Below are 11,714 nucleotides of genomic sequence, written 5' to 3' on the forward strand. Positions count from 1 at the left end.
GTGGGTGCCAGGTGACCCCCACATCCCCAGCCCTATTGGAGAGAGTGAAGCAGGGAGAGAGTAACCAGTCCCCCTTGGCAGAGGAAGGAGCTCAGAGAGAAAACATACATGATGGTTTTACTTGTATTTACCTCAGCAAATCTCCCTCTATTCAGAGAACACCACTTCAGGGATCAGATTGGGATGAGTAAGGCATGTGATTCAACTGCAAAATTTAAGGGGGTCGGGAATGCTATAAAAAAAACCCTCAGTAATGAAGATAAATAGTTTTTCTTCCAATTTTATATAATATTTTAATGCAATATTTTAAAATAAATTATTGCAACAAAATCTGGGATATTTTAAGCTAGTATAGGGCAGTTTTCTTAAACATACAATGACATAAAACACATAAGATTGGGGCCTCCCTGGTGGCACAGGCGGTTGAGTGCTGCACTGTGAAGCTGTCCCAGCCTCTGCAGTGCGGGTTTGATCCCAGCCGGCTGGCAAGAATCCCACATGATGTAGCAGACCTCTCCTGCCGCGCCCGCTGTGCCCCTCAGCAGTGTGTTTCGTCAGTGTGCCTGTTCTGTTCCCCGCTCTGTCTCTGATGAATCCTCTCACCCTCCCGTGCATCTGGCCTGTACCCCAGTTCTTGTATAAATAAATAAATCTTTAAAAAGACCAACACATAAGATTGTCTTTATGGAGTCTTGAAATTAACAGACATTTCTTCTTTGAAAAACAAAAAAAGCAAATGTCTTAGACCCAAAATACTGACAGTGGGTTGTTGTTGTTTTTTTTTTTTTTTAAAGATTTGTTTATTTATTTATTTATATAGGCACTGGGTACAGTCAGAGCGTGGGAGGGTGAGAGAATTCACCAGAGCCAGAGCCAGGAGCAGAACAGGCAGACAGATGAAATACACTGCTGACGGGAGCAGCGAGCGCAGCAGAAGTCTGTTGCGCCATGTGGGACCCTTGCCGGTGGCTGGGGATTGAACCAGTGCTGCAGAGGCTGCAGGCAGCTTCGCAACCCAGCGCTCAACCGCTGCGCCACCAGGGGAGGCCCTGTGACAGTGGTTTTAACCATCAAGATTCCCATAAGAAACAGAAGGAGTCCTCAGTTGGAATTTCAAAAGGAATCCTTCCAAAGGAACACTTTTACAAAAATGTGGGCTGTGCTAAGGGCATCTCTACAAGGTGTACAGTGCCCAGAGTATGGCAAGAACAGGGAGCTTTTAGCACCTCTATGCCAGCAGCGGCAGAGGAGCTCTATGAGAGCCAGGTGTGGGGAAGACCCCACTGCACAGGCACTGAATTTGTAGAGGAAGCAGCCTCTGGCAGAACTTTGGTGATAAGAAAGGAGGGAAGGCTGAAAGAAGCACCCCCAACCTTTCCTCCCACCCTCTGGTTCCCAGCAAGGGCCTCCCATTGGCTGAACCCACCAGACACCAGAAGGCAAGAAACCCTCTGGGTCAGCACCCCAAGGGCCAGAATGGGGTTGAGAGGGGGCAGAGAAGGGATATGAGGGTAGAGGAGGTATCCAGGAAATAACCAAGCATGGTGATAGACAGGATTAGGGTGAGACAGAAAGAGAGTGGGGCAAGTTCAAGGCTGGATTCTGCCTTTGTTTTAAGATTTATTTTATGCATACAAGATCTGGGGTGTAGGCCAGAGGTGCGGGGGCAGGGGTGGTCGTGGTGGTGTGTGTGAGAGGATTCACCGAGACAGTGGAGAGCAGAACAGGAAGATCTACTGAAATACACTGCTGAGGGGAGCAGTGGGCCAAGACCAAGAGGTCTGCTGCACCATGTGGGTCAGCTCCCTGATTGGGGATCGAACTCATGCTGCAGTGGATGCCTATAGCTTGATAGTGCTGAGACTTAACCCCTTGAGCCATCAGGGAGGCCCCTCCTGCCTTTATTTTATTATTATTATTTTTTATGTATTTATACAAGCACTGGGTACAGTCAGAAGCACGGGAGGGTGAGAGAATTCACCAGAGCCAGAGCCAGGAGCAGAACAGGCAGACTGACGAAATACACTGCTGAGGGGAGCAGCGGGCGCAGCAGGAGAGGTCTGCACGCCATGTGGGACCCTTGCCAGCGGCCGGGATCGAACTGGCGCTGCAGAGGCTGCAGGCAGCTTCTCAGCCCAGTGCTCAACCACTGTGCCACCAGAGGAAGCCCTGCCTTTATTTTAAATTCAGGTAGTGTGTCATCCCAGATATTGTTGCAATAATTTATTTTAAGATATTGCATTAAAATATTATATAAAATTGGAAGAAAAACTATTTATCTTGATTACTGAGGGTTTTTTTTTTTATAGCATTCCCGCCTCCTTAAATTTTGCAGTTGAATCACATGCCTTACTCATCCCAATCTGACCCCTGAAGTGGTGCTCTCTGAATAGAGGGATTATGGAGGATCTTGTTTTCTCACTTTTCTCATTTGCTCACCTGTGTGTCCTGATTTTTTTTTTTTAAAGGTTTTTTTTTTTTTTTCTGTAAGATTTATTTATTTATCTATACAAGCACTGGGTACAGTCAGAAGCGCGGGAGGGTGAGAGAATTCACCAGAGCCAGGGCAGGGAGCAGAGCAGGCAGAAGGACCGAAGTACACTGCTGAGGGGAGCAGCGGGCGGCAGGAGAGGTCTGTGCGCCATGCAGGAACCTCCTCCGGTGGTCGGGGAGCAGCCAGGGATCGAACCAGCGCTGCAGAGGCTGCAGGCAGCTTCGCAACCCAGCGCTCAACCGCTGTGCCACTGGGGAGGCCCTGTGTCCTGATTTTTTGATGGGAGCATGTGTTTCTTGTGTAATAAAAACAACTAAATACCAAAATATCTTCTTTGAAATGAAGGGATGCTTTGTTCCTACAACAGTTAGAGACATCAACTGTTTATTGAATGAGTGAATACAACAAGAGTATGGGGGGAGAGGCACAAACTTCTAGTTTTGAAATAAGTAAGTCATGGGGTTGTGATGTACAGAGTGGAGACTAGTCATGGATGTTGTCAAGTGTGCTTGAGAAAGCTGTCAAATGAGTAAATCCTGCAAGTTAAGTTTGTATGGTGATGGCAAGAAGACTTAATGGCGATGGTCATTTTGTAATAAGTACAAATATCGAATCTTTATGTTACACATCTGCAACCAGTGTGATGTTACATGTTGATGACATATAACAATAAAACGCTTAAAACTAAAGAAGTGTTCAACTCAGTTCCCAAATCTTACCTCTTCTCAAGTTCTAACTCAAACACCATTTTCTCACGAAACCTTTCTATATATCCCCATCTCATCAGCCCACAGAGGCCCCGTGTGTGCGTGAGCCATCTCTTCACACCCCCTTACCTCCTGCCGCCCTCTTGCTTACCCACCTGGCTCCTCTACATTGGCCCCTCCTGACTGTTGCTCCTGGCACCTGGGGTGTGGGGCCAACGCAATTGATTAATATTTGTTGAGTGAATAAATGGGACATCTCTCTCCTATGTCATTCTTTTTTTTTTTTCTTTTAAAGCTTTATTTATTTATTTATACAAGCACTGGGTACAGTCAGAAGCGTGGGAGGGTGAGAGAATTCACCAGAGACAGAGCAGAGAACAGAACAGGCAGACTGACGAAATATACTGCTGAGCAGCGGGCATGTCAGGAGAGGTCTGTTGTGCCATGTGGGACCCTCGCCGGCAGCTGGGGATCAAACCTGTACTGCAGAGGCTGCGGGCAGCTTTGCAGCCCAGCACTCAACTGCTGCACCACAGGAGAGGCCCTCTTTTTTTTTCTTTTTTTAAGATTTATTTATTTATACATACAGGCCAGAGTTTATGTAGCAAGCACCGTGCCAGGCACCAAAGGTCACAGGAAAGTGAGTAAGATGGCCTGAGGTGCTTAAGAGCAGAGGAGATAAGATAAACACACACCTACAGAACAAAATGGATACTGGGGTACAGGCCAGAGTTTTGGGGGGTGAGAGGATTCACCAGAGACAGAGCGGGGGAACAGAACAAGCAGACTGACCAAAGTACACTGCTGAGGGGAACAGCGGGCGAGGCAGGCAGGAGAGGTCTGCTGCGCCATGTGGGTCACCTCCCTGGCCGGGGATCCAACTTGTGCTGCAGTGGCTGTGGTGCGCTTCATAGGTTGCGTCTTAACCCCTTGCGCCACCAGGGAGTCCCCTCCTATATCATTCTTGACAGTATCCATTTTGTTCTGCAGGTGTGTGTTTTTCTTATCTCCTCTGCTCTTAAGCACCTTAGGCCATCTTACTTTTCTGTGAACCTTGCTGCCTGGCACGATGTTTGCTATATAATTATTAACGGACGTTAACAACTATAGCAGGAAGAGCCATCACTGGGATGATTCCAGTGAGCTAGGCATTCAACATTTATAGGTCTCATCTTGCTTATATATTGAGGGGACCGTGAGGATACATTTGTAAGAACCCACACAGTTATAAGTGGAGACAGTTATAAGCTGACAGTTATAAGCTGTCATCAGTCCCACTTTATAGCTGAGGAAACTGAGGTCCAGAAAGGTTAAGTGACTGACTTGCTGAAGCTCACACGACTCATGAGTGGCATCACAGGAGAGGGCAGTCCCAAATATATCAGATGAGTAGATCGCAAACTGTGGGCCAGGGACAAGTGGGGTCTCCAAGACCCTTCAGGGGGACTGTACACTCAAGACCACTTTTGTGTGGATATGGTGATTTTCCCAGAGGCGACATGTCATGTGATATTGAGTACCTGCTTCTGTATTCAGAAGCAGAAGTGACAATCCTACTGACTTCTCTGAAGCCAGCCATTAAAAACATTTGTTTTAAGATTTATTTATTTATTTATACAAATACTGGGTACAGTCGGAAGTGCGGGAGGGTGAGAGAATTCACCAGAGCCAGAGCGGAGAACAGAACAGGCAGACTGACAAAGTACACTGCTGAGGGAAGCAGTGGGCGGCAGGAGAGGTCTGCGCGCCATGTGGGACCCTCGCCTGGTGGCCGGGGATCGAACCGGTGCTGCAGAGGCTGCAGCAGCTTCGCACCCCAGCGCTCAACCTCTGCACCACCATGGAGGCCCTTAAAAACATTTTCAAAAATGTAACGCCACAGCGGTCTTTTCTTTTTAAAGATTGGTTTATTTATGCATACAAGAACTGGGGTATAGACCAGAGGTGGGGGGGTGAGAGGTTTCACCAGAGACAGTGGAGAGCAGAACAGGCAGATCTACTGAAATACACTGCTGAGCAGCAGGCGAGGTCTGCTGCGTCATGTGGGCTGCTCCTGGCCAGCGAGGTATCGGGGTATTGTACTGGTGCTCTAGTGACTGGTGGGAGCTTGATAGTGTGGTGTTTAAACCCTGCGCCACCAGGGAGGTCTGCAATGATCTTTTCTCTTAATTTATTTTTTGGAAAATATAGTTGTTTTCATAAAAATGTCTTGTTTGCGGTAGCATACAATGTGTTTTCTTGTTATGTTAAAATTAATAACCATTTACAAAAATGATCAGTGCTAACTTCTAATACAACAAATACCATAGATGGATCTTGCAGATGTAATCAAAACCCCTCTGGGGTCCTCAGTATTTTTAAGAATATCATGGGGGCCCTGAGACCAGCTTGCTTGAAAAGTTAAGTGTAGTAGATAAAATTTAAGTTTCTTCCCAGCTCTAAAATTGAAGGGTCCCCTGTTCTTGAAGCGGTTTAGATCAAGGGACTTTGGGAGGGCCATGGTGGGGGCTCAAGGTCATTCATCAGCCTCCTAGTCAGCTCAGAAAAGTGGGCTGCCTTGGGGCCTGGCTCCATGCCCAAGTTCTGCATTGTTTGGTCTTGGTTACTTGGATTTATTCTGGTTGTAACTGTTCCATGAACTTGTGGCAAGTCCAGTTTCTGTTGTGGGCTCACACGTAGCTCCCAGTTACAATTCATTACTTATGATCATTACTTACAATTCATTACTCATTCCTTTGTCCCTCATCCTCTTTACATCTATGTGATGTGTCAGTTCTGGCCTTGACCCTCGAGTGCGTAGCTGTACTTAGTCCTGCCAAACAAAGGTCTCACCAGGCCCAAATGCTTCCTGGACTACGGATTAGCCTCAAGTGGCTTATTTCACACTGCCTACAGTGTGCACAGGATTACAACAGATTTCTTTCTCATTCATTACCTCTGATGAAAGGAACAAAGTGGCAGGAGAAAAGGCGTGGAAGGGAAGTCCACTCTTCCACAATAAATTTAATTGAAACTTTGCTTCAAATGAAGCCAAACAGTTATTTCCTCCAGAGCATAATTATTTGTAAGGGCTTCCTTATTTGGGCAGTGGCATTCCCTGCAAGAGGGGTCATCTTGCAGGGGGACACACTTGTAGGAAGTTGCCACCGATCACCGGACAGTGAAAATGAATGTCCACTTTAGAGAGTGCCTTTGAAGGCTTTAGGTTTTGTTGTTGTTGTTTTTCCCTTCATTGAACTGAGTCATAGTTTGATGGGGAATATCGATGGGCCTGTGTTACTTTATGAAAATGATTTTTGGAAAAATCTGGACATAGGAACTTAGACTCTGTTGGGTGTGGTATCCATATTGGCTGCCCTGCATACTTTCTGTTTATTTGCTGGTGTTTCATTTAATCAGTGATTTCTTATGTTCTGCTTTCCTTCTGTCCTCCCAGGCTGCTGCATTTGGGGAAAGGAGGTAAATGTGGGTGCTAGTCCCATCAGGGTCACTTATTTGCTGTCAGATCTTTGGCAAGTCCTTCCCTGAGTCTGTGTGACCAACATGTGCCAAGCAAGAGTAAGACTTGCGGTCAAGAGACAGTTTCGAAGGAAATGCAAGACCCAGATAACAAAGTCTTTCTGAAAGTTAGAAGTACTATTCAAAACCTAAGTAGTAGTATTAAATACCCTTCATGCTTACTTCTTCAACACCATGGGAAGGAAACAGGAAACTAAATGTTGGTTCCCTTTTCCAGAATAGAACAATAAGGCTAAAGCGCATTCCCTGAGTTGTAAAGCAAGGCCATGGTCAAAGCTTGTGTCTCTGCCTTTTTTCCAGTCCAGAGAAATATCCTCTAAGCCGGAGGTAGGGCTGAGTGGTCTTCAAAGCGGGACTAGCAGCAGCATTAGTTCTTAGGTAATCCAGTTTTACATCCTCAGCTTCCTGGAAGCAGGCCTACTGCTCACCTGGCCTCTTTTCTCAAGTCCTGGCATAATCTGCCTGTCTCTTGCTTTTCCCTGGGAAAGCGCACTCGTAACCTGCACCAACAGCCCAGATAGTCAGACTCTCTGGGGCTCCAAGCAATGGTACAGTTTGACATAATGGATTTCTGAAAAGGCTCTTTTAATTATTAATCAAAGGCAGGGGGGATCCTCTCTACCATTTGTCTTCCATTGTCTGGTACTTTCCTATTGGGAGGAATTAACCTGTATTGGCATATTCTGAATTTGGATATGGTGGCATGGAATAGGGTAGAAATGACCTCCTCTCTCCTCCCCCCCTTCTTTATTGTCGAGCAAAGTTTCTAAGTTCTTAGCAGCAGCTGCAAGAAAGCAAAGCAAGTATCAAGTTCTTAAATTGCCTTTCTCCTCCATGTTAAGGTAAACCAGTCCATTCAGTGCATTCCATTCCACACTCATTCCAGGTCTTGTATTTGTGGAAAGAAAAGTACCTCCTAAGGGGTGCAGTGTGGATTCTTTTCAAGAAAACTTGCACGTGTTGTGGGACTAACAAATTATTCAAGACACTTGCCAACAGAAGTTTCATGTGATTTCTTTAGGATGTTCTGTGCATTAGTTAATACGGCGGTTAACTAAGGTAGTTTTATCAAAATGTATGAAATATGTATTCCTATATTATTCCTGTATTTATAGTTATTCCTGTAATTTCCTACATAATTTTCTCAATCCTCATCTTATTTTCTTTCTTTTTTTAAAAAAAGATTTATTTATTTATTTGTACAAGAACCGGGGTACAGGCCAGATGCATGGGAGGGTGAGAGGCTTCACCAGAGACAGAGCAGGGAACAGAACAGGCAGACTGATGAAATACACTGCTGAAGGGAGCAGCGGGTGAGACAGGAGAGGTCTGCTGCGCCATGTGGGACCCTCCCCAGCTGGCCTGGATCAAAATGGCGCTGCAGAGCTGCAGACAGCTTCACAGTGCGGCGCTCAACTGCCTGTGTCACCAGGGGAGGACACTCATCTTATTTTCTTTTATAGAATGATTAATGATGCACATAACAGATTCCTGCAATACATACCTTTCTCTTTCATAGGAAAAGTTCCGCCATGATATCTAACAAAATTCAAATGAACTTTGAGTTTTATACATAATTTTATTCAGTGATACAAAAGCTGAATGCATCATACTGCTGTACGCACACATCAAAGGAATGCTGTATCTTCTATCATATTTTTCCTTTGTAAATAACTGACCATGTTCCTTGCACATTACACTGAAGTATTTGAATTAAGTGATGGCAAATTGTGTATTTTGCTTTTTTTAAACTATTCTAAATTTGTATAAACTAATTGCATAAGAGCCGCATTATTTGAATCTTAACTTGCTTTTAGTAATATATCTTATAAGAGGTGCTCCGTATGTTATTTCTTAGTAGCTTTTATTTTTATACTCTTCCCCCAAAATTTCTACTAACACATTTATTTGGGAATAATTTTATTTTTCTCATTTATTCAACCATATTTATTGGTCATTTGAAATTTTTCAGCCACATTTCTAGGCACCTAAGATACTTAAGAGAACCAAAACTGAGAAATTCATGCTCCCCTTAAAAGCAATATTTTAGTGGACTAAGACAGTAAATGAGACTCTAATCCATTTATTATATAAATTGTATAGTATGTTCCAAATCCCAAGTTCTCTGGAATTATCCATGCTCACATCCATGCTCATATACAGGACGTTTGGGGCTTCTGTGTAGTGAGAACATGGACAATTTTCTGGTGAGTTCTCAGGTCGTTGTGGTAGGTAGGTGACCCGTGGTGGCTTCTCCTGCAGAGGGACCCACATAGGGCTTCTCTCTTGTGGGGGTTCGCTTCTGAGCGCAAAGATTGATTTTGTGTCCAGAGGACTTTTCACATATGCCCAGGCTGAACCATACCGAGAAAGTCCAATCTTTGAGCAGAGTTTCTCAACCTTGGCCCCAGTGAGATCCAATCATTCTTTGCTGAGGTGGGGGAGTGGGGAGACTTCAGTGTGCATGCGGAATGTTTACCATTACCCCTGGCTCTACTCAGTGATGCCAACAGCACCTTCCCCAGGGGAGGACAATCAAGACAATGCCCAATTGAGAATCACCGCTCTAGCGGATGAGGCCCAGGCATCTTTTTTTTTTTTTTCTTCAATCATCGTATTTTTTAAAATCTTCCCAGATGATTCCAATGTTCAGCCAAGTTTGAGAACCAGTGCTTGGATGGAGTTTCCTTTGGGAAGTGTATACTGGTGGAAAGTCCCGGGAATTTTGGAGTGGGTTTTTATAGACTGACTTAATATTGGCTCAGTAAGCATGGAGGTATTCTGAATTACATGAGCAGTGCTACTCATCTTGTGGAGTAAGCATCTGTTTCTTTCTAGGATACTCATAGGTGCAGTCTCTGTAGGCAGATTGACCAAAGCATAGGCTCTTGCTCTTGCTGAATGTTGATTAGACTTTGGAAATGAATAGTTGAGATTACCACAGAGCTCGTTATGATGGTCTTTTTTTTTAAAAAAAAAGATTATTTTTATTTATATATGCATATAAGAACTGGGGTGTAGGCCAGAGGTGCGAGGGGTGGTGTGAGAGGATTCACCAGAGACAGAGTGGGGAACAGAACAGGCAGATCTACTGAAACACACTGCTGAGGGGAGCAGTGGGTGAGACAGGAGAGGTCTGCTGCACCATGTGGGTCAGCTCCCTGGCTGGGGACTGTAGTGGCTGCAATAGCTTGATAGCACTGAGACTTTAACCCCTGTGCCACCAGGGATGCCTTATTTTTTTTTTTTAAGATTTATTTTTTTTTATTCATACAAAAAAGAACTGCGGTGTAGGCCAGAGATGCAGGGGGTAAGTGGTCTTTATAAAAAGACCATTGTATCACCTTCCTTGAAGGTATCACCATTGTATCATTGTATCACCTTCCTTGAAAAACCATGAATCTTATCAAACTGTTTTTCCTTCATATTTAAAATTTATCCATAGATGGGATTTATCATACTGATGCCTCAGCTTTTTTTTTTTTAAACTCACCAACTGATATCTTCTTTTTTTTTTTTAATTTATTTTTATTTATTTATTTATACAAGCACTGGGTACAGTCAGAAGCGCAGGAGGGTGAGAGAATTCACCAGAGCCAGAGCGGGGAGCAGAGCAGGCAGAAGGACCGAAGTACACTGCTGAGGGGAGCAGCGGGCGGCAGGAGAGGTCTGCGCGCCATGTGGGACCCTCCTCCGGTGGCCGGGGGCAGCTGGGGATCGAACTGGCGCTGCAGAGGCTGCGGGCAGCTTCGCAACCCGGTGCTCAACTGCTGCGCCACCGGGGAGGCCCCTGATGCCTCAGCTTTTTGCAGGAAGATGGTATTCCAAAGTTAGCCAATGAGTTCTTTCTCTAAATTTGTCAAACCAGGTTCTTTGCAATGATGAATGTTGGATCCTACCTTAAGCTAGTTTGGAGTACTGAATGGGATTTTCTTGGCTGTTATTAAATTACCATAGCACATTTTCATTTTATTTGAGAGTCCAGTTGACATTTAAAAAAAAAAAAAAGGCATAATTTCCATGGGTGAGCCAATTCCTGAGGAGAAATGACTTCAAATGGGCAGCCTGGTCTGTGACTATCACCCTGAACACACCTGATCTTGTCAGATGGGAGACTGGGAGTCCCCAGAAAGCCATCTGCTCCATTTCAGATCTGGCTCCCTGGGTTGGATTCCGGTGCTGATGTTGGGTTTTTTTTTTTTTTTTTGTGGGACCCTCACCGGTGGCGGGGGATCGAACTGGCGCTGCAGAGGCTGCGGGCAGCCTCGCAACCCAGGGCTCAATCGCTGCGCCACTAGGGGAGGCCCTCCGGTGCTGATGGTTTTTAACTTTAACTTTTCAGTAGATGTTTTTATGAGTATAAACAGAAGAAAAAAATTTCAACTGAAGTATTTACAGGAGAAATATGATATCTAGGATCTGCTTTAAAATACTCTAGCAGAACCAAAAAACAAGAATAAAGTGTGTGTGTGTGTGTGTATGTGCGCGCGTGCGTGTGTGCCCATACCACAGGCAATAAGGGCATCATTGCTGAAGCTGGTGATGGTGGATGCCCATAAGGGATTTATTATACCACCCTCTCTGCTGTGTTTTTTTTTTTTTAAATAAAAGTTTAAAAAATGAGGAAAGAATTAAAGAAAAAAATCCAGACAACTCTAAAATAAAAAATGTAGGCACAGGTATATTTTTATTTATTTATTTTTTAATTTTGTATTTATTTTCTTACACCGTTGTTAATTTTGGGGCAGGATTTGATTTCTTCCCTCAGGTGTAGTCGCCATAGCCCTCCCACCACATAGCACCCGTGATCCATCTCCACCGTCCCCGACACAAGTATATTTAGATATATATTAAAATTATATGCAAGGATGAATGTGTTTGTGAGAAAGAGGTAGAAGTGAGACCTCACAACTTTCACTCTGAAAGACCGCGTGAGGGCTATTAGTATGTTTTCCAAACCCCTCCACTAGATGGTGCTGTTGCCCTCCTTATTT

Source organism: Talpa europaea, assembly GCF_964194135.1.
Source record: "Talpa europaea genome assembly, chromosome: 16".
Lineage (NCBI taxonomy): Eukaryota > Metazoa > Chordata > Mammalia > Eulipotyphla > Talpidae > Talpa > Talpa europaea.